Source organism: Sturnira hondurensis, unplaced genomic scaffold (assembly GCF_014824575.4).
Source record: "Sturnira hondurensis isolate 20B ecotype Veracruz unplaced genomic scaffold, ASM1482457v3 Scaffold0004271, whole genome shotgun sequence".
In the NCBI taxonomy this organism is placed as follows: domain Eukaryota; kingdom Metazoa; phylum Chordata; class Mammalia; order Chiroptera; family Phyllostomidae; genus Sturnira; species Sturnira hondurensis.
In genome coordinates this window covers 1,419,490-1,444,052 of record NW_028076902.1, presented here as the reverse complement: position 1 = coordinate 1,444,052, position 24,563 = coordinate 1,419,490, and the positions used below count along the sequence as shown (strand labels likewise).

Here is a 24,563-nt window from a genome sequence, read left to right as displayed (position 1 = left end):
GCATTCCTGAATAAAAACAAGGAGGAAGACTTTTTCTAGGGGACCTTAAGACTTAAAGATACCATAATTAAGGCAATGTGAAATTGATACGAGGATAGATAACAAAACTGAACAGAAAACAGAACAGACTGACCTGTACATAGGTAGTCCCTGGCTTTGTGCCAAAGGTGGTGGTGCCTCAGTGGTGAAAAGTGGTGTAAGACCTGAGTGGCAGATTACATATCTACATGTGAATGCTTCTAGAAGGCAACAAAACAGAAGGGGTTCTGCGGACTAGGCAAAGATTTGTTAAACAGCATGAAAAACAAAAGAAAGAAGATACTTAACTGGCAGGGGAGATACCATGATCACAAAAGAAAGAAAACCCCTCAAATAAACAGCAGTACATTAAATTAAGAACTTCTGATTAGCCCTGACTGGTGTGGCTCAGTGGTTTGGGCATTGTACTGAAGACTCTCAAGTTGCTGGTTTTGGGAGTGCAAGAGGCAACCAATTTCTCTCACACATTGATGTTTCTCTCCCTCTCTTTCTTCTTCTTCTTCCTTTCCCATCTCCTTTAGAAATACAAAGAAAAGAACTTCTGTTCCTCAAGACTATCAGAGAATGAAAAAAAAAAAATCAAGGACATACTCAGAAAAGACCTTTGGAACACTCCTGAGAAAGGAATTGTATCAGACTGTCTATCAGTCTAGGGTATTTTCAGATTGTTAGAGCTGAGTTCCCTAGCGCCACGATATCAAATTATATAATACTTCCAAAGATGATGGGATAGGGAGGGAAAAGAACTTCAGTGACTGTCAAAAGGTTAGACCAAGGATTGGAAGGTCAAATTCAGGCTGCTGTTTGTCCCTGCGAAGTTTTACTAAAATATAGCTACACTCATTTGTTTACATGCTGTCAGTTGTAACTTTCACACTGTAACAGTAGAGTTGACTGGCTGTAACAGAGACTGGCCCAAAAGCCTAAAATATTAAGCACCTGCCTTTTCACAAAGAAAAAAAAAAAGGGCTGATCCTTAGTCCTCTTATGTCCAAGTGTAATCCCCTTAGTAAGTAACTAGAGAAGGTTCCCTGAAAAACCTTAAGGCAGTGATTGCTTAGCTAATAGGACTATTTTAAAGCCAAGAATTACTTTTGCAAGTCTAAATTTGCCAGCTGTGTAACCAGACTTTGTTATCTGTTAAAAGCAAGCAGTATGGTGATGTCATAGAATCACCAAAGCTATCAAGACATAGAATCATGACTTGTATTTTGAAACTTTTAACTTCAAAAGTGATTATGGTCCTGATTTAAACAAACTGCGTTTGCTTGAAAATAGATGCCTATAATTGATCACTTCTCAATCAAAGCAAGCAAATAAAGTCAAGTGCTAGTAGCATTACCAAACCAAGGAATGAACCATCTCTAATCCAGGAAGCTTACACTAAACAATATATATTTTGACATGGTGCTGTCTGAATTTTGCACTCATACGTATTTGAGGGACAGGTATAAAATTCCTGTTAAAACCAATCCCCAGTGTCCTTCACTGTCCCAGAGCAATGAATTTAGCACTTCTTAATCATTGTCTTTTTTAAACAGCCCAAGCTCCCCTTTGAGTTGTCCCCTTAATTGTATTTGAAACTTCAAAATGAATTATCATAACCACAAGCAAGAGAAAAAAAAAAGAAGCAATGGTAATTTTAGCAGAAAAGTTTATCTTGAAAATCATGTAATTCTGATCTCGATCATATGGTATCAGTGTGAATATTAGGTCTGCTTGTTTTCCACAAACTTAAATAAGGGGAGGGAAAAAAACCCAAAACAAACCCTGGCTCCCAGGATAGCCAGAAAATTATACAGGTAATTTTCAAAATCAGGTGTGTTTGGGAGGCTTCCTCCCACCCTACTTTCAACAAGATTATGATGTTCCCCGAGAATAGAGTATCTTGTATGCTCTCAGAACAAAGGAAACTAAGCTAATATTCTTCAAGATTCCTATAAATCTTCTCAACAGCTGTTTCTTATATCACAAGTTTTTTCCCCATTACATCTATCTTTGGAATCCTCACCACCTAGATATCCATTCCAACAATCTTTTAACATATTGCACCTTTCCAAAACATGTTTTGAAAGAGGCAGGCTTCCTTTTTGTAAACACAAATGTAAGACAATGTATGAAATTAGTAACTGCTGCTATCTCTTCATATTAAGAGGCATATCGTCTCTGAAAATGCAAAAACACTGACTGAAATAGCCTTAAAAGAAGCTGATCCTTAACAAGGACTTTTAGTAAATTTGACACCTAAAATTCATTGAGGTGGCTCTAAAGCCCACTCTTACTGGGTCCTCTGATGATCAAATTCTAAAATCAGCAACTTGTTTTTTAAAAAGATTTTATTTATCTATTTTATAGAGAGGGGAAGGGAAGGAGAACGAGAGAGAGGGAGGTAGCAATGTGTGGTTGCCTCTCATGTGTCCTCTACTGGGGACCTGGCCCACAATACAGGCATGTGCCCTGACTGGGAATCAAAGCAGTGACCCTTTGTTTCGCAGGCCAGCACTCAATCCACTGAACTACACCCACCAGGGCTAAAATCAGCAACTTTTGGGAATTATACATTTTCATCTATATCACTGTCAAATTCGAAAAGCAAATTTAAGTTTTTATACAAAATACTTTTATTTTAAAGCATACAATCTACACAATATTTTTTAAACTAGACTAACTTTAAGCTGAGAAGATAGGTGGCCACCAAGTATTTTTTTACTGGATTCCAAAGGCCCTCTCTCAGTCTAACAGCCTTTCCCCCAACAGATTTCTTCTCCCCAATTTTAAGACATGCTATATTTTGGGAAAAGATTGTATCATTTCTATTTTATAGTTTTCTAAGACCTACCAAGTACTGTACGAGAAAGGAATACTATAGTTAAACCAACTTTCCATTCATAAAATAGAGCAGTTTGCTTTTAATCCTGTGGTAATAGGAGTTGGACAGAATGCTAAGAGCTTGAAACCAGGAAAATAAAGATCAGCCTAATTATTTACTCTTACTCCATTTCCCTTCTCATTACGCGTTCACTGGTTTTATGAATTCTAATGCAAGGATTTTGGCAGTGTTAAAAAAACACCATCTCTTGTGGTGCTAGTTTGTTTTTTTAAATTATTCTGAATGTTTCAATTTGGGCATCAGAGTCTGACATGTTTCTATTTCTTGTGTTTCTTATATGCCGCCATTGTCCCATGAGGATGATGACCCAGAAAAACCCCACTTTTGGGCTTCTGAATCTCACTTACCCTGAGATAAACTGCTTTTCTGAGCTTTACAGCTCTCCACAGTGTACGATCCTGATAAATTCTATAGGAACCAGCAGTATGAAGCCTATGGAAACACTTTCTCTTTAAGAACTTGAGGCTTTGTCTCTGCCCTGGACCCACTACCCATTCTGCCCTTTCATCTCCCTTTGTTTCAGAATTGGAATACTTGGCCACTTCCTAATGTAGAGAGAACCTTCTCTCTGTCTTCATCTAAGGGATGGGAGGCAGGTAGTGCCCCAGGGGTGTGGGTGGGGTGGGGGGAAGCAGGTGGCCTTTTCCTTTCAATACAGTTTTCTCTCCTAAGGGTACAACTGAGAATAGCCTTATAATCAGAAAAAGAGCTGCACACAGCTCCTCCCCACCTTCCATGAAACATATTTAAAGCAACTGTTTCAAATGCTGCTTTGCTTTGATTACCAACCAACACCATTTTCTAATAAGAAAGTAGCCTTTATCTACAAACAGGCTGTCATATACTTCTGGGTTCCTACTCCTAGGATAGGATCGAAATAGGGGCTGCTCTGAAATAGGGGCTTCTTATTTTTTCTTAATCCTGGGATAGGGGAGGCTTCTACAAAAGAAGCTTCCTGTAAACCCCGAGTCACCAGAGCAGGCATCCCTTTCTCCTCATGCTCAGAGCACTTTAGCCACAATATGAGAGGACCTCCATTAAAGACTGACCTCCATTAAAGTAATTCACTAGCTCTGTAACCTTAAGCAATTGGATTGACTTAGCGATTAACAAGGGTCAGTAATATTTATAACATTTGCTTCACAAAGCACCCATAGGAATGTAAAAAAACCCCAGAATACTCAAAAGTGACTCAAACCATACAAGTGTCACCTACTGGGTTGGCCAAAAAGTTCATCAGGTTTTTTCTGTAATATGGCTCTAGTAGTGTTTGGTTACCTTTAACTTCATTTGAAAACATTTCTTTAGATTGCATTGTGACAGCCGTTGTATCAGAGTGCATTAAAAAAAACTTAACAAAATTGGTGTATTTTTGTGTAGCCATTTTAAATATTGAAGGTAGAATAAAATAAGCAACATTTTCAGCATATTATGCTTTATTTTTCAAGAAAGGTCAAAAATGCAACACAAATGCAAAGAAAAAAGATTGTGCAGTGTATAAGGTGCTATGACTTCACCAAATGTGTCAAAACTGGTGTGCAAGTTTTGTACTGGACATTTCTTGCTGGATGATGCTCCATGGTTGGGTAGACCACCTGAAGTTGCCAGCGATCAAATCAAGACATTAATTAAGAACAATCAACGTTGTACCATGTGTGAGATAGCCAACATACTTGAAATTTCCAAATCAATGAACTAACTGCTAAAAATGAAAAAAGTGTCTCTTATTTTTCAAAAAAACCTAAATGGACTTCTTAGCCAATCAAGTACTATTATTAATACTGATAAATATGCCGTTTTACAGAACAAAAGCAAAGGACAGAAATTTGGTGTCTTTCATTACAGACCTCTATGGGAATGACTCTTTTACCTGTCACAAGTCTACTTCAGTATAACTAGGCCTCAAAAACCATTCTGTAAGTCCATTTCTGATATTTACAGGTATTTCTTGTCCATGTATTTTTCTCCGCTCAATGCAAACACACTCAAAGAACTTTATGATACAAACATGACAATTAACTGCAAAGATAAAAATGCTCTTCTTAAAAAACATCAAACAATCAATAAATCCTGACATCTTGCCAATCTTCAGTTGAGTTTGTGCTGGTGATGACTGCTGAATTCTCAGCACAAGCTCCAATGTCATTTTTGATACCTTGGGAAGCTGATCTGGTTGGGGTTGAGAATTTACTTCTTTCCACCACAGTGATTTCACTTTCTGATATAATGAAACGGAACCTAGATGCAGTTGTTGCTTGGTTTTTCAAAATTTATAACCACAGAAAAAGAGAGGACTTCTGGCCAAGATGGAGGTAGACAAGCTTTGTCCACCACCAAAGGACAACAACCAATCTAAAAACAAAACAAAAAACAACCAGAACTACCAGAAAACCAAACTTTATGCAAGTCTGACGACCAAGGAGTTAAAGAAGAAACAGTCATCCAGACTGGTAGGAGGGGCAAGGACAGGCAGCCAGGGCAAAGAGAACACAGTGTGGTAATGTGTGGCAAGGTGTGGTAAGGTAGCAGCAGCTGATGGAATGGGCAGTCCCACAGATTCACGTTCCATGGACTAAAACCAGGAGTAACAACTGGAGAGTGAGTGATCCCAGCCCTGGGCCAGGCCATACAGCTCAGGGTTCCAGTGCTGGAAAAATAAAGCATCGTAACTCCTAACTGTTAAAAACAGCTAGGGTTGGGTCAGTGGAAAAAACTGCCAGTCTCCTAGGAGAGTCCATTTAAAGGGCCCACAGGGTCCTAGAATGTACATAAGTCCACCCACTCAGGAAATCAGCACCAGGGTAACAGCTACAAGTCTGCCAGTTGCTTACAGGAAGTGGTGGAAGTGACTGAAAACATGGCGAGAGCCTAGCAAGTGGCATCGCTCCCTCTGACCCCTCCCCTGCCCCACAGCACCAAAGCAGTGAAGTGGTTGCCCTGTCCTGGTGACCTTAAGATTCAGCCCCTTAAAACATAACAGGTAAGCCAACAAGGGGTCAAAGCACCTATACCTAATACACAGAAACACAGGAAAGCTACCAAATTGCAAAGCAAAGAAATATGGCCCAAATGAAAGAGAAAATCGAAACTCCAGAAAAAGAACTACGTGATGAGGAGATAGCCAACTATCAGATGCAGAGTTCAAAACACTGGTAAATCAGGATGCTCACAGAAATCACTGAGTATGGACACAAAATAGAGGAAAAAGTTAAGGCTATGCAAAGTGAAATAAAGAGAACCAACAAAATACACAGGGAACCAACAGTGAGAGGAAGGAAGCCAGGATTGAAATCAACGATTTGGAACATATGGAAGAAATACACATTCAACTGGAGCAGAAAGAAGAAACAAGAATTCCTCCCCCCAAAAGGGAGGGGGGAGGGAGGAGAGGCTTAGGAACCTCCAGGACAACTTTAAATGTTCCAACATCCAAATCATAGGGGTGCCAAGAATAAGAAGAGGAAGAACAAGAAGTTAAAAATTTATCTGAACAAATAAAAAGAAAAATATCCCCAATCTAGAGAAATAGACATACAAGTCCAGGAAGCTCAGAGAGTCTCACACAAGTTGGACCTAAACAGGGCCACACCAAGGCACATTGTAACTGAAATGCCAAAGGCTGAAAATAAAGAATCTTAAAAGCAGCAATAGAGCCGTGGCTGGTTTAGCTCAGTGGATTGAGCACAGGCCTGTGAAGCAAAGGGTTGCTGGTTGGATTCCCAGTCAGGGTGCATGCCTGGGTTGCAGGCCGGATCCTCAGTAGGGGACACATGAAAGGCAACGACACAGTGATGTTTCTTTCCCACTCTTTTTCCTCCCCTTCCCTCCTCTCTAAAAATAAATAGATAAAATATTTTTAAAAAAGCAGCAAGAGAAAAGCAAAGTTACCTACAAAGGAGTTCCCATAAGACTATCAGCTGATTTCTCAGAAGAAACCTTGCAGGCAAGTAGGGGCTGGAAAGAAGTATTTGAAGTCACTGAAGCTTAAGTAAGGACCTACATCCAAGATGACTCTATCCAGCAAAGCTATCATTTAGAATGGAAGGGCAGATAAAGTGCTTCCCAGACTAGGGAAAGCTGTAGATCGCCATCACCAAGCCCTTATTATATGAAATGTTAAAGGGACTTATCTAAGAAAAGGAAGATCAAAACCATGAACAGTCAAATCACAACAAACTGACAACTATCAACAACTGAACCTAAAAACAAAACAAAAACAAACTAAGCAAACAATTACAACAGGATCAGAATCGCAGAAATGTAGGTCACATGGAGGGTTATCAGCGGAGAGCGTGAGGAGAGAGACTATGGGACAAAAGTTACAAGAAATTAAGATGCATAAAAAGTAGGTACAAAATACAGAGAGGTTAAGAGTGTATGGGTTATAGAGATGCCAAAGAACTTATATGTACAATCCATGGACATGAACTAAAGTAGGGGAATACTGGTGGGAGGGTGGCTGCAGGGGGGATATAGGGTAGAAAAAAATGGAACTGTTAATAGCATAATCAATAAAATATACTTAAAAAGAAAGAAAAACAATGAAGGTTTCAGTTGCTTGGCTAGGTGATGGCCATTGCCATAGGGTGAGGAAGCAGATGGACATAGGTACACTTGGGTGTGGAATGAAGCAAGCTTAGTGACAAACTGGGTGCCAAAATAATGAGGGAGAGAGCAGGCATGGACAACCAGTGTTTTTGGTTTTAGCTACTATTAAATAGATGAAGGCAGCACTCAAAGAAATGGGAAAGACTGGAATGTCTCCTTCCCCACACCAGCATGGGGGCGGCCAATATTTCAACTTGGTAGTTATAACGCCACAGTGAAATTTATTACGTTAAAAAGTTTATTACAAGGATAATACAAGTAATGACGTGATAGATATAGTTTGTCTATCTTATATACTTGCTACACCATCTCTTTTCTCTCTCTCTCTCAAATCAATAAGCACCTCCTCAGGTAAGGTGTTTTTGTTTTTTTTAAGGTTTCTGTTGTTCTCATGGAACAACAAATGTTTTTGTATGCAATGTTTTCAGATGACAGAGAGCACCACCTCATGGCTCAGAGCCACGATGACTGGCGTATGTCTGCAATAATAATTGCTCATGCATACTTTTAACTCTCTACCTCTGTGTATTAGTGTGGAAGTTTAAGTCCATTATGTAGTGCAAGCATAAAACCCTTTGTGGATTAATCAGGTAAGCAGAATCTAGCAGAGAACAGAGCATCTACAAAGACACAGAATGTGACCACATGCCCTGAAAGGTGACCTAAAGTAAGTATCACAGCATTAATTAACAATGCACAGCATACCAGAGTATTCATAGGCCAAATTTCAAAGGACAACATGAGGGCTACTTGGTGGCCATGTTCAGAATTAGTTTCATTTTCTTTTTAGTGGAGGAGAAAAACTGATGACCGTGATAAACTCACAGGTCAGGCACTATCTTTTAAGCAGTGTATGAGTCCACTTATACATGAATTTTCTTCAGTATACAAGTAATCTAGATACATTTTCTCTTCCTTATAATTTTCTTAATATTTCTCCTCTCTAGCTTTATTTTAACAGAACACTGTGTAATACATATAACATATAAAATGTGTTAATCGACTGTTTATTAAGGCTTCCAGTCAAGAGTAGGCTTTCAGTAGGTAAGTCCGTATGGGTGCAGCGTCCCTAACCCTCCTGCATTGTTCAAGGGTCAAGTATACCTAAGAGCAGATTTTCTGCTTAAGAAAAGAGACCCTGCAATCTTAGAGAGAGAAGGATGAAAGCCAGCTAACTCACAATTCCAGGGTGTGTCATTCACAAACAAGGAAGAAAGAAGCCTCTGAAGTTGGTGCTTCACTGGGCCACTGAAAAAGGCAGCAATAAAACACTGCCCCAGGGGTTCTGATTAAAGCTAATTATTTAGCTTAATCTGTAAAGCTAAAAGGCTAATAGGCAAACTGGACTGAAAATTAACTATCTCTGAAACCAAATTTCTGAAACGTCTAAGCTTTCGTCTACATTAGTGATTCTCACACTAGGGTCCAAGGACAAACTATCACAGGTTTGTGAAGCGAACAAGTTTTAAATAATACGCTTTTATCCTGGTGATCTACAAGGACTAATGGCCTGCCATGAGAATTTTCGGCCCCTTTCCCAAGAGTTTTAATTAGGCTATTGCTACAGATCACTGCAAGGTGTAATTCTGAACCTGACTTCCATGACAATAACTGATGAGGAACTACATCCACCTCTACCAGTGGGCCTGGTATTCATAATGTGCAGCCAGGAGGAGGAAAAAAAACCACAGGAAAATTTTCATAGTGTTTTTCGAACTAAGAGGTAAGTATTTCCTCAAGGGTTCTCCAAGTGATTGATTGGCCTTTAGAGGGATCCACACAGAACAATGAAGAATGATGGAACATAAGCTCCCTGACACAAGGCAGGGACATTTATGAATTTTTTCATTTATGGACACCTAGCAGGGTGGCGGGGAACACAGAACTCTAGGCAGAGCCAAATCATAGACTATTCACCTTACAAAGATATTTTGACTTAAAGTGAGAATCAGTTGCTGAAAACTAAGGCATTAGGACAGAACATTTACTCTAACATATCGCTTTACAGATAAGGAAAAAGCCACTCAAAGATCAAGACAGAAACTGACCTAAAAAAAACAGACTCAAGATATACAACAAAACGTAAAAGCCACAATTTGCTGTTACACAAATACAGTATCAATAACAAACAGCAATTTTAAACTACAGTTCTGAGTATCTAAAACTACTTCAAAACTACGTTACAGCCAAACAAATTCCAGCAGTGAGTTTTTCTTTCAATTATTACACAAATCAAAGATAATGGCCGAATTGTTGTGGCTTTTTCTGTTTCCCACAGCAGGACATTTTGGTGACACCCTATCCTTCCAGTAGTCCATCTCAGGGGTCACCCACCTGACTTAGGAGCCCTGTTTCTAAATGGACTTGTTACACAGTAACATGTGCAACTCTGAACATCGTTGGGAAGTGTATCCTAGGCAGTCACAGTATTACACAGATGACAAAAAAAAATAGTGTGTAACTTGCTCATTAAACACACATTAGAAAATCCCTCATGAAAAGTGAATTACTTTGCAAGTGGAGTATTTACTGAGGCAACCAATACTTCACCAAACAAAATAAAACAAAGATCACATGAAGGTCATTCTTATATCACTCCTCCTCCTCTGTTACAAGGCTGTAGCAATTTTGTTCAATCAAATGAGGTTTATCTAAAAACTGCAAGCATAGAAGTCAGTCTTGTGATAGGAGAAGGAAGAATGTCTTCCATTTTTCTTTTAAAATCTATAAAATAGAATCCCAGGAGTCAGAAACACTGTATCCAAAGTTATACTCTGCACGAGATGTCCCATGTTTCAAGGCTGTGGTGGGATGCACGGCCCTGAACTTTTCCCCATAGCCTTTACACCTCTGCTGCCACACATATGGACACAAACAGGAGCTGATGATGGCAGAGAACCATTACAACTCTGGCGACACAATAATTAAAACAGCATGACCTTCCATAATCATGTTAACAACCTTCGTGCTCTATTTTCAGGGTATTCCTACAACAGCAAAATGTCACTTAACCTTTAGAGTTTATGACGAGTATCAAAAATTGCTACCAAGCTTTGCTGAAAGTGCCAAAGAAAATGCTACAACTGTAATTCTAACACGCAACACATAATTTAAAGTTGTATCAACCACGATAAAAACTAATCTCTGTCCAGTCATAAAAGTCTCACCACACATTCATGTGACAAGCAGTTTCACTTACTGGATAAAATGAAAAACTCTCCATTACCAATATAAAACTTAAAATTGTGGACACACCTCATTTACATGTCATGTTGTTATTTGGCTTTTAAGATTTAATTTGAACTAAAATTTTGTTTGTTTGTTGTAAGGCTCCAACCACTGTAGACACAGGAATTCCCCCAATAATTACAGTAATACTAGAAATGGTACTATGAAGCTGGAGAGAAAAGGTCTTCACTGTAAGGTGTCCAACACTTAAGCAGCCAGGTAAGCGAGGCTTCTAAATATGAAATGTGATTCCCATCTCCATATCCCCCAAATCTAACCAAGATGGAGCCCATGGCTTTGTTGGTTCAATTCTTAAAAACAAATGACTTCCCCCTCTATTACTTCAAAATAATTCACCCTTTTCCACCAATTGGCTTTTAAATACTTCCTCCAAGTATTAGGTATGGCACTGCAGCAAAGGTACTGAAATATTGCTCTCCTTAGTGACAGAACATGTTTTTTCAAAACCAGTTGAGCAGTTTAAGAGACAATCCAAGTTGCAGCATGTAAGAGACCAACACTCACAGGCACACCATATTCCAAGTACTCAGACCTGTCTGTGACTGACCCTGACATGTGGGGTGCTAAGCAGCCAGAAGACCAAATAAGACAGTCCCCATTAGGTTAACAAGGATTCCTTAAGGATTGTGAGTACAGAACCAATGTACAAACTCATGTCACTATCCTAATTATTTAAACCTGTTACAATCATTTTTATCATCATGTTAATAGGTTTACTATTTGCTTATCCAACTTTTACTTTTTAAATTTTTTGTTCACTTTTTATTTTTTTTAGATTTTATTTATTTATCTGTAGTGAAAGGGGAGGGAGGATGAGAATCACTAATGTGAGAGAGAAACACTGATCTGTGGGCTTTCAACCTATGACCTTTCGCTTTTCCCGACAACACCCAAGAGACACACCAGTTAGGGCCCAGCTTTCACTTTTGAAATCCAGGGAATGCTTGAGGTGGAGGGTGGAGGAGATTGCACCTTGGGAATTCTAGGGCAGTGGTTAACTTCTCAAAACTCTGAGACTGGGGAGAGGGGGCTCACATTGAGGTACACTTGATGACACAAGGGTTGAGGAGATCTGCTAGTGATTAAATGCCTCTATTTTAGCGTGTGGTATCTGTGAAAATTATTTCTTGGCACAGGCTGTGTGTGTGTGTATTGTGCTACATACAATACACAACTACATTCCAAATGGCTAGTATGTTTCTTAGTAGAATCTGCAGTTGTAGGACGACATACACAGTAGTTTGTGTCTTTTTTTTCCAGACAGCATACTCCCTTCCCCTTGCCATCCATACATAAATAAAAACTTAAACTACAGGCAGAAATTCAAGATGACTGTGATTGAGATAACTAGTTAGAAAGGTGGTTATTTTAAGGTATTCTGAGAACATGGGATGCTTCCATTAAAAAATTTAGGTACAAACAACTCTTTAATAATGAAGTAGACCAGATGTTATCAGAAATAAACCTGATTATAAAGTGTCAGCTTCCCAAGAGTGGAAGGGGCATTATGAATGAAAGGATGAGTAACAAATCCATTTGCCTTGAACAGCAAACAAATAGTTCAGAAAATAACTAATCTGGGGTGAAAAATACTTTGAAGGTTAAGATTTAAGATGTTTTCTTAATATACCATGTTTTAAATGCCTCAGCAGATGCTATCTATTCACAATCCTAGACTGAGAGGCAATTTACCTTAGAGCCTTTTCACGGGGGGAGATGGTTCTTTACTTTATGAGGTTAATTATTTTTTAGTAGAGTTTTATCTCATTAGATGCCATCATTGCAGCAAGAGCAGATCTGCACAAGGATTAGTAGTCTGGTATACTGCTCTTGCTTTAAGGAATGCTGAACTTTCAATACCATGGTGAGCATGGCATGGTTCCATCTATTCTGAACCATCCCACCCTTGACTCTGTCCCACTACAATGCCATTCAAATGGGCCTCTATAGCCAGAAACGGGCAAATTTCATAAACTCCTGTCCAATCAAGCTATGAGCTCCTGGAAGTCAGGGGCTATATTCTACTGAGCTTTGAATTCTTAGCATTAAGCACAGAGCCTGAAACACAGTAAATGTTCACTACATGTATAATACAAAGGCATGAAGTTCCAGAAGTTTCCCTGTACAGAGGTGGCTGATTGTTGGTATGGCATGTAACATATTCAGCCTAAAAAGTAAAGTGAGGTGTAAAAAAAAACATTGATTAAACTTACTTCTCCCATACCCCAACCTGGAACTTGGACCACAACTCAGGCATGTGCCCTGCCTGGGAATTGAAGTAGCATCATTTTGCTTTCGAGATGACGCCCAATCTACTGAGCCACAAGGGTCAGGGGCTAAAAACAAAGTTTAAAACATGTCTTAAAACTAGAGGAGAAATCGCTTTATAAATTTAGAAGTTATCAAAGATAGTTAATCAGGGGCCAACAACTGAGCTTGAAGCTCAGTAAAACGAATCAAGCACAGCCAATTGCAGAGGACAAAACCACAGAGAGTGAGAGAGGTGAGGTGAGGTGAGCCAATGGCCCCACTGGAACCAGACTCCTTGGGAGGAAGCAAATAGAAGCTGCCTTCTCTCCTTAGCACCCAGGTAATGGCAAGCAGCTGTGCACATTTTAAAGTCAGACAAGTGCTTTTATTGCTGGATTTGTTTGCTGAGGTTGAATAAATTTGTTACTAGATTTTGCCCGGATAAAACAATACTGTATTAATTTTCAGCAGAATTATGAAAAGTATGGAAAGTCATGATAGGATGAACCACAAAGAAAGAAAATGCTTTTACCCACTCCATACATTTAGGGGCCACGTACTAGGGGCAGTAATCAAAAAATGAGGATGAAATTCCTGGGTCTTATTCTCAAAAATTCCTTGTACACTGGGGAGCCAGCAGTAAAGAGGGCTATGCCAACTCCATTTAAAAGGACATGTGCAAGTAGAGAAGGGGCCTGGGAACAGGAGAAGAAGGCCTCTAAGTGCTTAGGTGGGGTGGCCCTGACCATAGCAGCTGCTCTGATAAAGTGTTTTCTTGACCCAGAGCATCAAACAAACATCCTTCTGTATATGGGTGTTATGACAAGCAGTCTTAGGAACTGTGCCACTTAAGGGATGACAGAAAAACAGCCACGAAGGAAACTGAAAAGAAAAGCCATGTTGGCCTCAGTGCCATCTTTTCTGCGCCATGAGAACCAAGTGGGGGGAAGAAGCAAATGACTAGGCTGAAGCACAAAAGAAAAGTGAGGCAGAGATCCTAGTAAACCCATGCAAGGCATGGAAGCAGAAATAAGAAAAGCCAGGGGCCAGGGACACATACAAATTGTTGGTTGCATGCCTGCTGTCTAGAACTTCTCAATTACAATTTTAATTTTAGAACATCTACTGCCACCTGACTACTGCAACCACCTTGGAGAGACTCACCTTGCTCACACGAACACAGTTCCTTTTGGTCCTTTGCCCTAGACCTGTAAAATTCTGGACCAGTTCTGTTCTCTATTATGGCTGAATGTAACACATGAAAAATAAATCATCTCTTCTGCTGTTTTAGCTTAAGAAAAGTAAAGGATAACAGCCAGAAAGGTAAAAGGTGAACAAAGAGTAACAGTATTCCACAAACAAGTATTTAAAAACAAAGATGAAAACAGTAAGTGTTGGTGAATATGTGGGGAAATTAGAATCCTTATGAACTGTTCACAGGAATGTAAAGTGGTACAACTGCTATTGAAAACAGTATGGAGGTTCCTCAAAAATATTAAACAAAGAACTACATATGATCCAGCAATTCCACTTCTAGGTACTTGTCCAAAAAGCATTCAAAGCAGAATCTCAAGGAGATATTTGTACACCCATATTCACTATAACATACTCACAACAGCCAAGAGGTGGAAGCAACCTGAATATTTATCAAAGGATGAATGAGTAAGGAAAATGTGGTAGAAAATCACAGGAACAAAGAAGAATGATGACTGCCACGGGTTTAGGGCGTGGGAAGGGAGCATCACTGTTTAATAGGTACAGTTTCAACTTTATAAAATGAAAAACTCCTAGATCTGTGGCATAACAAAGTGAATATATTTAACATTATCAACTATACACTTAAAATGTTTAAGATGATAAACTTAATGTTTGTGCTTGTTAGCGCAATTAAAGATGAAAACAAAACAAAAACACATAATGAATTATAATACATGTAGCTGGGAGTTGATCAGTGGCCAAGGAACTAAATACTTGTGGAGAGAAAAAGGACAGGAACCAGACTGAAAAGTTGAGTGGGGAGAGGTAAAGAGCAAGCAAATGTGGATGATATTCTCCAGAAGTTCTATCTAAAAAGAAAGCGAGAATCAAGGTGAAAGACTTTTTTTAGAAGTAGAACCCTGAGGAAAAGGAGGTAATGAACTGTAGTCTCTTCACTTCCTTCAGCCTAGCATCCTTTTTCAGTAAAATCGGTATTCAAGAACAGTACTGGGTGTGGTGACTCGAAACAGATGAATGTAATGAATCTGTAGCACAATGCAGGGGGACAATAGACACTATTTATTGTGTTTATGTTGAGAGCTGGTATGAAGTTGTCATAGGGTGACTTACAAGCACAAGTCTTTACTTCCCCACTGCCAGTCTGGAAGCACTGCTAGACGAGCACTCCCTACTCCAGAAGCTGTCAGGGAAGGTGCCCAGCAGAGCAGGTTTCCCACTTTAGTGAGGGCCAGAAGGTGAACAGGCAATCTTCTTTCAGGAGGTTAAGAATGATGGAGAATTTGATGAAGGTACACCTATAAACACTACAGGTGTACTACTAAGTCAGGGGGAGGATTAGAAGGGGAAGGAAGCCAGTCAAATTGGGAAAACTTACAGGAAAAGGCTTCACACGCAGTAGCTTGGGTGTAACAGTAAGAAAATGCACAGAATCACACCCTGAGGTTATTTTGTCTCAAAATGCCCAGAGCCCAGGATAGTGGAAAGGCCTTGGTGCTCGGAAACTGGCAACACTAAACTCTACATTAAATAATCTGGGTGAGGGGCCCTAGTTATTATCTACAAAGCTGCTTCCTGGATATTGTCACACAGCAACATTATTCACTGATATTTTAAAAAGATTTTTGCACCATTAATCTACAGATGTTTTCTTCACTTTTTCCAGCTCAAAGAATCACATCATCATTCCATTTGCATGAAAGCTCAAAACTTGCCCCAGCTCGTTTCCTTGACAACTTCTCACAACTACACCGCAAAATCTTGTTTCCTTTTCACTCTTACTCTTTTTAGAAAAGACTGATAATGAAAGTAAAATTAACAGAAATTCCTTCAGCAACACAAAAATGTTAAATACCAAAAACATATAAACAACTAGACAATGTAGAAGAATCTAAAGGAGAGGATTAAAATGTTTTCCACAGTGCTTTCCCACTTTAACATGTACTGTTTGTCCATCTGTTCTGAATCTTTCTCTGCATTTCTTCCACCAGGATTTACTGTCTCAGAGATTCCTTTGGGGAATCAGCTCTCATCCCTTCAGTCTAGGTAACCAAGCCACTTTGGTTAAGACTTCTCTAAGCAAAATAAAAGCACCTTGGAAAATTTGACTCTTTAGTGTCTTATTTCAAGAGGTTTCTGATGGTCTTAGTTTTTAAATGCCTCTTCTTCATTTTCACTTAACAATGTAGTAACTTCCTGACTTGGAAGAGCACCCAACTTAGATAAAAAAATAGGAGTGAAAAGACAAATATGAGGTTCATTTTCATAGTGAGGAACATCCAGGGCAGAAGTGTGGTGTGAGATGAGGATTACATAGTGTTAAAGGACCACCAAAAAGCTGAAACATGATAACAACTGGAATATTAGGATATTCTGTAACTTTGGAAAGCATTATTATATTTTAAATGTACTTAGTAATTTCAGTTGTGTCAAGACCATTGACAGCAGTTGGTTATTTCCATTTCTATTGTCAACAGCCCTGAAATTTCCCTTGAAGAACCAGAGTTTGGATGAAGCTTATCTCATCTTGGAACTTCTGTGAAAGAGAAGAGTAGTTTTCTACCTGGTTTGCTGAGGGAGTTAGGACGCCTGCTAGAACTGCTGACAGCACCTTGCTTTTATGTAGGAAGGGTTTGCCTTAATGAAGAAGAGAGCCTGGCAGTGAAGAGATAGCCAACAGATGACATTTTTGTTTGGTTACTTAAGCCAACTTGAATTCAGTTTCATTCAATGAGACAGGATAAAAGCCTTGACTAATATAGTACTATCGATACTGTAAATTACACTTATAAAAAGTCCCTTGTTGTCACCAGTTTAACACAAAATAACTAAAAAGCCAGGAGTAGATTCTAACATAAACCTCATTCTCTCACCAACTCTGCTGGGTGACTTTTGTCAAATCACGTTCTCTTTTTCATCTATAAAACAAGCATTCTCTGAAAGAGGAAGAAGAATGTTAGAGGAACTTGAGACAAAACAAAGACAACAGACCAACACCTTAGAACTCAGACTGGATGGCCTATATATACACTGTGTGGGTCAACTGCTCTTATCCCAAAACACAGGATGTCATGAGAGGAATATTCTAGAAGACCAATACCCTGCTGCAGCTTAAGAATCCAAATTCCTTTTAAATTATGAAACTCCAAGTTAATTACATACACTTTGGTATAATCAAAACTGAGCTGTAATCACAAAATTATTGCAAATTAATTTGAAGTTTTCTCATCAAACTGTTGCAAATATCCCTCAAGACAGAGATTAGATGGCTCTATTCATTCTGACCCCTGGCATGAAAGTCTCAGTCTTTCAGTGGGTCCCAGGAGGACCAAAAGTCAATGACCTCTCTGAAATGCCTCCTTTACTGGTTATCACACGGTAGCTCACACATAAAGAGATCAGTGTGGTCTCTGACCAATGACAATATGCACATTCATGAAGTTGTCACATTTTTAAAAAGTCAAATCCTCCTCTCCACCCAAATAGGCAAAGGATATGTAAAAAGGAATTAACAAGAAAATAAATGCAGACAAATATAACCTGTGAAAACAAATTCTGAATGTTTTAAAATTAAAACAATGAGATAGCATTTTTTCTACCTTCTCACCTACCAGTTATTTAAAAGTTGATTAAGTTAACAATCACTTATAATTTCAGTTTGCTTAGAAAGCAATTTGGCAGCATCTATAAAAATCTGAAATCAATGATAGTCCTTGCATTTACTCTTCTTTGCAACAGCAAGTCACCAACTAACTCAAATGGTTCAGGAAAAAATGGATGTGCATATACATATTATGTGTGTGTGTGTGTGTGTATAAATATGCATACACAGGGAGGAGAGAGAAAAAAAGAGAAAGTAAATTAAACTAAATGTAAACACAACTAGTGAATATGGATAAAGAGTACATACGTTTTTTCATATTGGTCTCACAACTCCCCTAAATTTGAAATTGCATAAAAAAATTAAAAATCAAGTTAAAAATTTCAAAACTGAGGTATGAATTTGAATCTAAAAATGGAAGTTGTCTAACACATGATGTTAAGTGAAAAATGTAAATACTATATCAAAGAGGGTAAGTATATTAATAAAGTCTAAAATGGCCATTATTAGCATTTCAATGACAGGACCAGACACGTGGGGAGGTGTCCAGACCCAAATGCCAAAGCACCCCCTGCCGCGAAATACTGACACTAAATCATTGATAGCTGTTGGTGTGGACATGAAAGTATGTCCAAGATCTATAACATTAAAATAACAACAACAACAACAACAAAACAACAAGTTGTAGAACCACTGTTTGTTCTACAAGTATGAGCCCACTGACTTACAGTGTCTGGCACAACTAACACCCATCTTTTTTTTTTTTTTTTTACAAATTCTTTTATTAGCGTGTCACACTCTGTAGCACACCATGCACTCAAAGCACACCATGACATTTTCGGTGAAATATTCAAAATAAAACTATGTATTACTACACCCTTACTGTTACCCTACTAACCACCCTCAAGCAGGTGTTACTTCTGCCAGACCCCATATTTAACAGATGTGCGTGTTTATCCAATTTGAGGAAAAAATTGTTAGTGGTGGTTATCTCTACAGAGGAGGGGCTTGTGTGAGTTTACCTTTCTTTTTCTCTCAGATGTTTTAATTATTTTATAATGTTCTCCTGTTCCTTAAATTTTTTAATTATTAAACTATTCATTGAAACCAATACAAATACATAGAGATCATTTTAAATCAAACTATGCTAAGGCTGAACAATCTGGAGAGAGTACAGGAACTTAATATTCCTAACTATAAGCATCTAAAATATACTGTAACAGGAAAATTTAAGTTACTTTATATTCATTGCCCAACTGCTCTATAAAACTACAAACTTTTACAACACAGCATTGATAGGATGGTAGTTACTAAACCTGATGAACATCAGAGCCACTGGAGGGCTTGTTAAGCAGACTGCTGGGTCCATCTCAGACTGCAGTCCAGGAGGTGAGAGTGGGGCCTGGAAATGTGTGTTTCTGACAGGTCGCAGATGCTGTTGGTGCAGGCACCATAGGTACAGGGTGGGAAAAAGTAGAAAGTGAAAGCAAAGCAGCACAGTACAGAGCTCAGCATTCAGGCCCAGGCTCCACAGAGCCAGTACACAGGCTTCTTCAAGAGCTGGCTGTTTTTTCTCCCTAAGCTTCTTAGGCCAGTTGAACTTGTCATCACATTTACTTTGTTTTTACATAAACAGGTGGTATGATTACAAAAGGCAAGCTAAAGCTTCTACAAAACCTGTATCTAATACTTCGGAAAGGCTCCAAAGGTTAAGTCATTGTCAAATCAGACACAAGTGAGGAAATGAGAAATAAAAATTCTAAAACTGTGCATTCAGATTTGTAACCATCACTTTATATCCATCCAGACCAGAATAGGAAGATGATGCATTATGGGTGTTCTTCACACAAAACCAAACTCCAATCAATGGTCCATATCCTAAGAAAAGAGCTGGGCTCTTCAAGCAAGTGGCAAATGAAAGTACCCCCTAATAAAGGCTTTGGCCTTCAATGATTAGCATGTTTTTAAGTTGTAAAATAAATACATGGCAGCTGGTGGACAAGAATATATTTTCTACGGTGCTTTGTGCCTAAAACTGTACTGGATTCTAGAGCACCCTCAGGTTCCACGACCACTGAGCTCATCTCAAGGAGAAAACGAAGGAACAATTTTGTCTGGGCAAGCACCTCAATTAGCCTGAGGCTACATATTAAATGCTAAGGAAGTGTAGGCAGGTTGTCCAAAGTTTATTCTGCTGTGGTTCAGGTTTAGCTTCTGTAATCTTTTTATGTGTAAGTACACTTGTTCCTTGTAAGATAATACATGTGTAAATCTCTAGCACAGGACCTATTTGTTATATAAAAAGTGTCAACAAATGTTGGTTGGTTTCAAATGTAAATCTTTCTGATCAAGCCCTCGTACAATACACAGTTAACACACCATGGCTTCAAACGTCCCTGCTGAACAGCTACTGCCTCTGGGCACTAGTCTCCTGCCGTTTTAACATTTCCTGGGGTGAACTTCTACTTCCTGCACCTATATTTGAAATTCTATCAAAAAAATTAAGAATCAAGTTTAAAATTTCAAAAGGAGTGAAGTAAAGACCATGTTTCGTATTCTTATTGAGAAAAATTTATGCTCTAGGTCCTCCGAAGGAGGTAAGTTTTTTTTTTTTTTTTTTTTTTTAAACAATCTCTCCTAGGGCTTCTTTCAAATGAAAGGCTCATGGCATGGAGAGCAGGTGGTCTTATGAATAACTTGTGTTCAAGGTATTCATTTTCCTCCTCAATCCACTGGCTTTGACTTAATACCCAGCAGCCAACCCTATCGGATAACAATGGTAAGGTTTAACCCCCACCCACCTTTTAAAAGAGTGCTAATAAGCATTTTCTTAAATGTTGTAATTGTTGAATGGTGATCAATATTTGAATTCACAAAAGAACAAAGTTAAGATAATCTAATTTTTAAAAGCAACTGTTTTGGTAGGGCAGCTCCCAGGCATTGTGGACACAGCACTTCAGCTACAGGATGCAGGATAGCTACAAGCCAGGAGAAATGGAGTAGAAAATGCAAAACAACAAAATTATAAAACCTGCTAAACACTCCTCAGAATTGGTAAAGGGGATACTGCTTGGTTTAGTAGAAAAATACAAGTATGTTCTGAATTTGAGAAGAGTGATACGTGAACTACTGCCCACAAAAACATATCTGGCGGGTACTTGTCCACGAATACAACTCAGCCAAGTGTGTCACTGGGGGAATTATAAACAGTTGAAGAAGAGCTTTGGACCATCAAGCCTTGGACCAAAAAATTATGGCCCATGAAAGGAGAAAATGAAACAGAGTGTCAGCTGCTGCTGAGTACCTGCACCCTAGGGAAGGAGATCACCAACATGTAGCCTAAGCCATTCTTCTTCCTCAGAGCCCTCTGAAAGAAGAGCCTGGCCACCACCCTGCTACCTCAGCCCAAGGTATGGTTTCTGAGCTTGGGTTGCATGTTCTCACTGGGTACCTGTTTGATGTTTCATTTTTTAAATCTTTACTTCCAAGGGTCTTTATGAAAGAAAATAAAAAACAAAACTACCACAAAAAACCTTTTCATATTAAACTTGACTTTACCAATTCAAAATCTCCACATTATGTACAAAATGCACGTCAGACATAGTATGTAAAAACAAAAGTTGTTTATATCTTTGCGTCCTCTCTTGGACAGAGCTCTCTTACCTATATATACTACTTAAGAATAAGAAAAGATAAGGGACTACATTAATATAGTTGTCATTAATGAAGCACCTTAATTATCTCAAATACATTAAACTGGATTTATTTGAAGATTTAAAGTAAAATAAAAACAAAAACAATTGTTTGTTTTGTAGAATTTTTTAGGCGAGTCAAAGAACACAGAAGACAGCTGTATCACTTAAGTTATGCACATATGGTTATTCTGTAAAAGTAATCATATGTGTTAAAATTCTCCAGAAACATTTACTCTTCTAGTTAACAGGTATTTAAATGTCCGTTCTATTTGGTTGATAAAAAAAATTCCTCATACACACGATTAATATTTTAAACAGACGGTTCATTTCTCAATGATGCTATATGTGCTTCAATTAATTTTTGAAAAACTGGTTAGTTTTCTTATTTATCTCTAAAATTATTATTGAAAGTAAAACCAACCAATGCTTTAAAATGTGTGAGTGTAGGCCAACACAGCTTTAGTATTGCATATCACCATTCAGGAATGATATACCCTGAGAATGAGTAAGAGGTTTTTTGAAATGTTTCTGTGCTTCTGGCCCATATATCTTGTCACTTCAATAGTTTCCCCCTCTCATTTAATGTGACCCAGTGATCGGGCTAGAAAGACTCATTACCATCCTTGTCTTAACAGAGCACCTTGTCTTTAGTAAGCACTAGAATCATTCCCTCCAGAAACACTTGCAGAGCACCTAGTATGTGCAGGACCACTCTGGACACAGTTAAGATTTAGCCCTGGCAAAACAAAAATCCCTTTTTGGAGTATATACTCCCACATCAAGGGACCAAAAGCAACTTCTTACAAAGGGAAAAGGGTGAAGGGCAGTAAAGGCCTTTGGCAGATGGCTAAGTTGTCTAAGACACCTCTCGCCTTTGCCATTGTATTTCTTTCGGAAAGGACACACTGCACTGCAGGCTCCGAGGTGTGTGGGGGGGACGACTGTTTTTTTCTTAATCAGCAAACGTGATTTAGATTACAGCCATGGGGGAATGCCATTCACCATGGTCCTAAAAAAAAATTCTTAGGCTACTAGGAAGTGGCTACTAAGCTTCCTCTCGTGTAAGTGGACAGTGATGCCTGGGTTGCAGGCCAGTACCCAGCAGGGAATGCATAAGGGGCAACCATACACTGATATTTCTCTCCCTCTCTCCTTTCCTTCTCCTCTGAAGATAAATAAATAAAATCTTTAAAAAAAAATCTTAAAAACTTAAGGGTCAAAAAACCTTGGCAAACCATGCCTCCTCCCCCAAAAGGTAGGCACATACAACCTCTGTTGACAATCAAAGGGGAACCACGTATCTTCTAAAAGCCTTTTTTGTCCCCTTGTCCCCCACCCCCACAAAATACTGTCCCAGGACTGTGATTTTCTAGAACAGAAGGTAGCAAACTTTTTCTATATAGAGTCAGATTATGAAAGTTTTCAGCTTTGCAGGCTATAAGGTCTCTGTCACAATGACTGAACTCTATCCCTGTGGTTTTAGAGCATCCATACACCATAATGATCTAGACTGTGTCTCAATAAAACTTTTATTTATGAACATAAATATCAGCCTTTTATTTTCACATCAAGAAATATAATTATGCTAATTTTTTCAAATACAGTAAGTGTAGTAACTATTATCATAGGTTGTACAAAGACAAGTGGTGCACTGTGTGCGGCCCACAAGCTGTAGTTTGCCAACCCCTGCCCCAGTCACAGCATGGCCCAGTCTTTGTAATATTAGAGCTCAGCATAGGACCTGGCCCTAAATAATCAATAAAGTATATGTTTCTTTGTCTGGTGGAGGTGGCAAGTAAAGCGGGGAAAAAACATAGGAGTAGAAATTTATAAATGTTCTGATTCCATCTCTATGCCTTCAGTTCTGCTTGAATATTACTTTTTCTGGACTTGACTTCCCTCTCTGCATGCTATTAGATGACTTATAAAGTCTCTTCTACTTCTGAACCTCTATGGTCCATTATTCACAACAAGAGAAAACTATATCCACAAACAGCTCAACAATATGGGAAGTCAATTCTGTAAATCAGCTCTATGCAAGTTCCTTTACACAGGCGAAGGTGGAACTTTTAGAGTAAGAAAGAGGAGCAGCATTTGAGTAAACTGTATATGAAAATCACTAGCAATACAGTCATTTCTTGTTCAAAGGGAAACCCCACATTTCGGCCTCCCTGTTCACTGCTACAGAAAGGCCTACACCAAAACTTCTTGGATTCACTGTATCTAGATGGTTATATAGTGCCTTAGATGAATATTTCCCTTTAGACGAAAACAGCTCCCCCAAACAAATCAGAATCATTTCATTTTGCTTTACATTATCTACTAGGTGTTAATTGAGGGGGACACACAAAGGTTAAAAAGAAAATGACAATCTGTGACAGGAAGAGTGTAAGAGATAAAAGGACACAGGAACTACTGGATCTTCAACAGAAAGGTTCAGTGGTTCATGAGGTGAACAAGGAGCAGAGATGGCTCAATGCTCCGAGCCAAAGGGACCATAGGAGTACTGTGCCTTGATGAGATACAGTAAGAAAGGTAGGTGAGGGCTGAGCAGAGACATCTAAGAGTACATCTGCTAACTAAGGCAACAGTGGTACAATCAGATTGGCAACTGCCCCCTCCCTGCAACCCGGCCATCCAAGAATGGATGGGAGCTCTCAAAAGGCAGGATGCAGGGAAAACACTTAGAAAGCTATGACACAGGTAAGAAATCACCAGGGCCTATAGTGAAGGACGCTAAGTGGGGCTTAGTATCAGAGAAACACTTCACAGATTCTATATAGACTGTTGGCTAGCTCGACATGGGAAGGGTGGAAGGAAGGAAGCTGTCTATTCTAATGCCCAGGTGTGCTGTCTTAAGAGATGAGGAGATCATGGAACAACCAATTAAGGGGCAGAATCCAGGAGAGCGAGAATAAAAATAACACAGAAAACTTCATCCATATTGAACAAGACTCCTGACTAAAAAAAGGGACAATGGGATCTAAACAATTAACTATTTAGAAACAAATCTAAG

At 38.9% G+C, this 24,563-nt stretch overlaps 1 protein-coding gene across 2 annotated transcripts in view; it reads right to left on the bottom strand.

The window, feature by feature from the left end:
- The window catches only part of CDYL (chromodomain Y like), a 130,363-nt gene that overhangs the window by 39,785 nt on the left and 66,015 nt on the right, over positions 1-24,563 (bottom strand). The window lies entirely within an intron of this gene.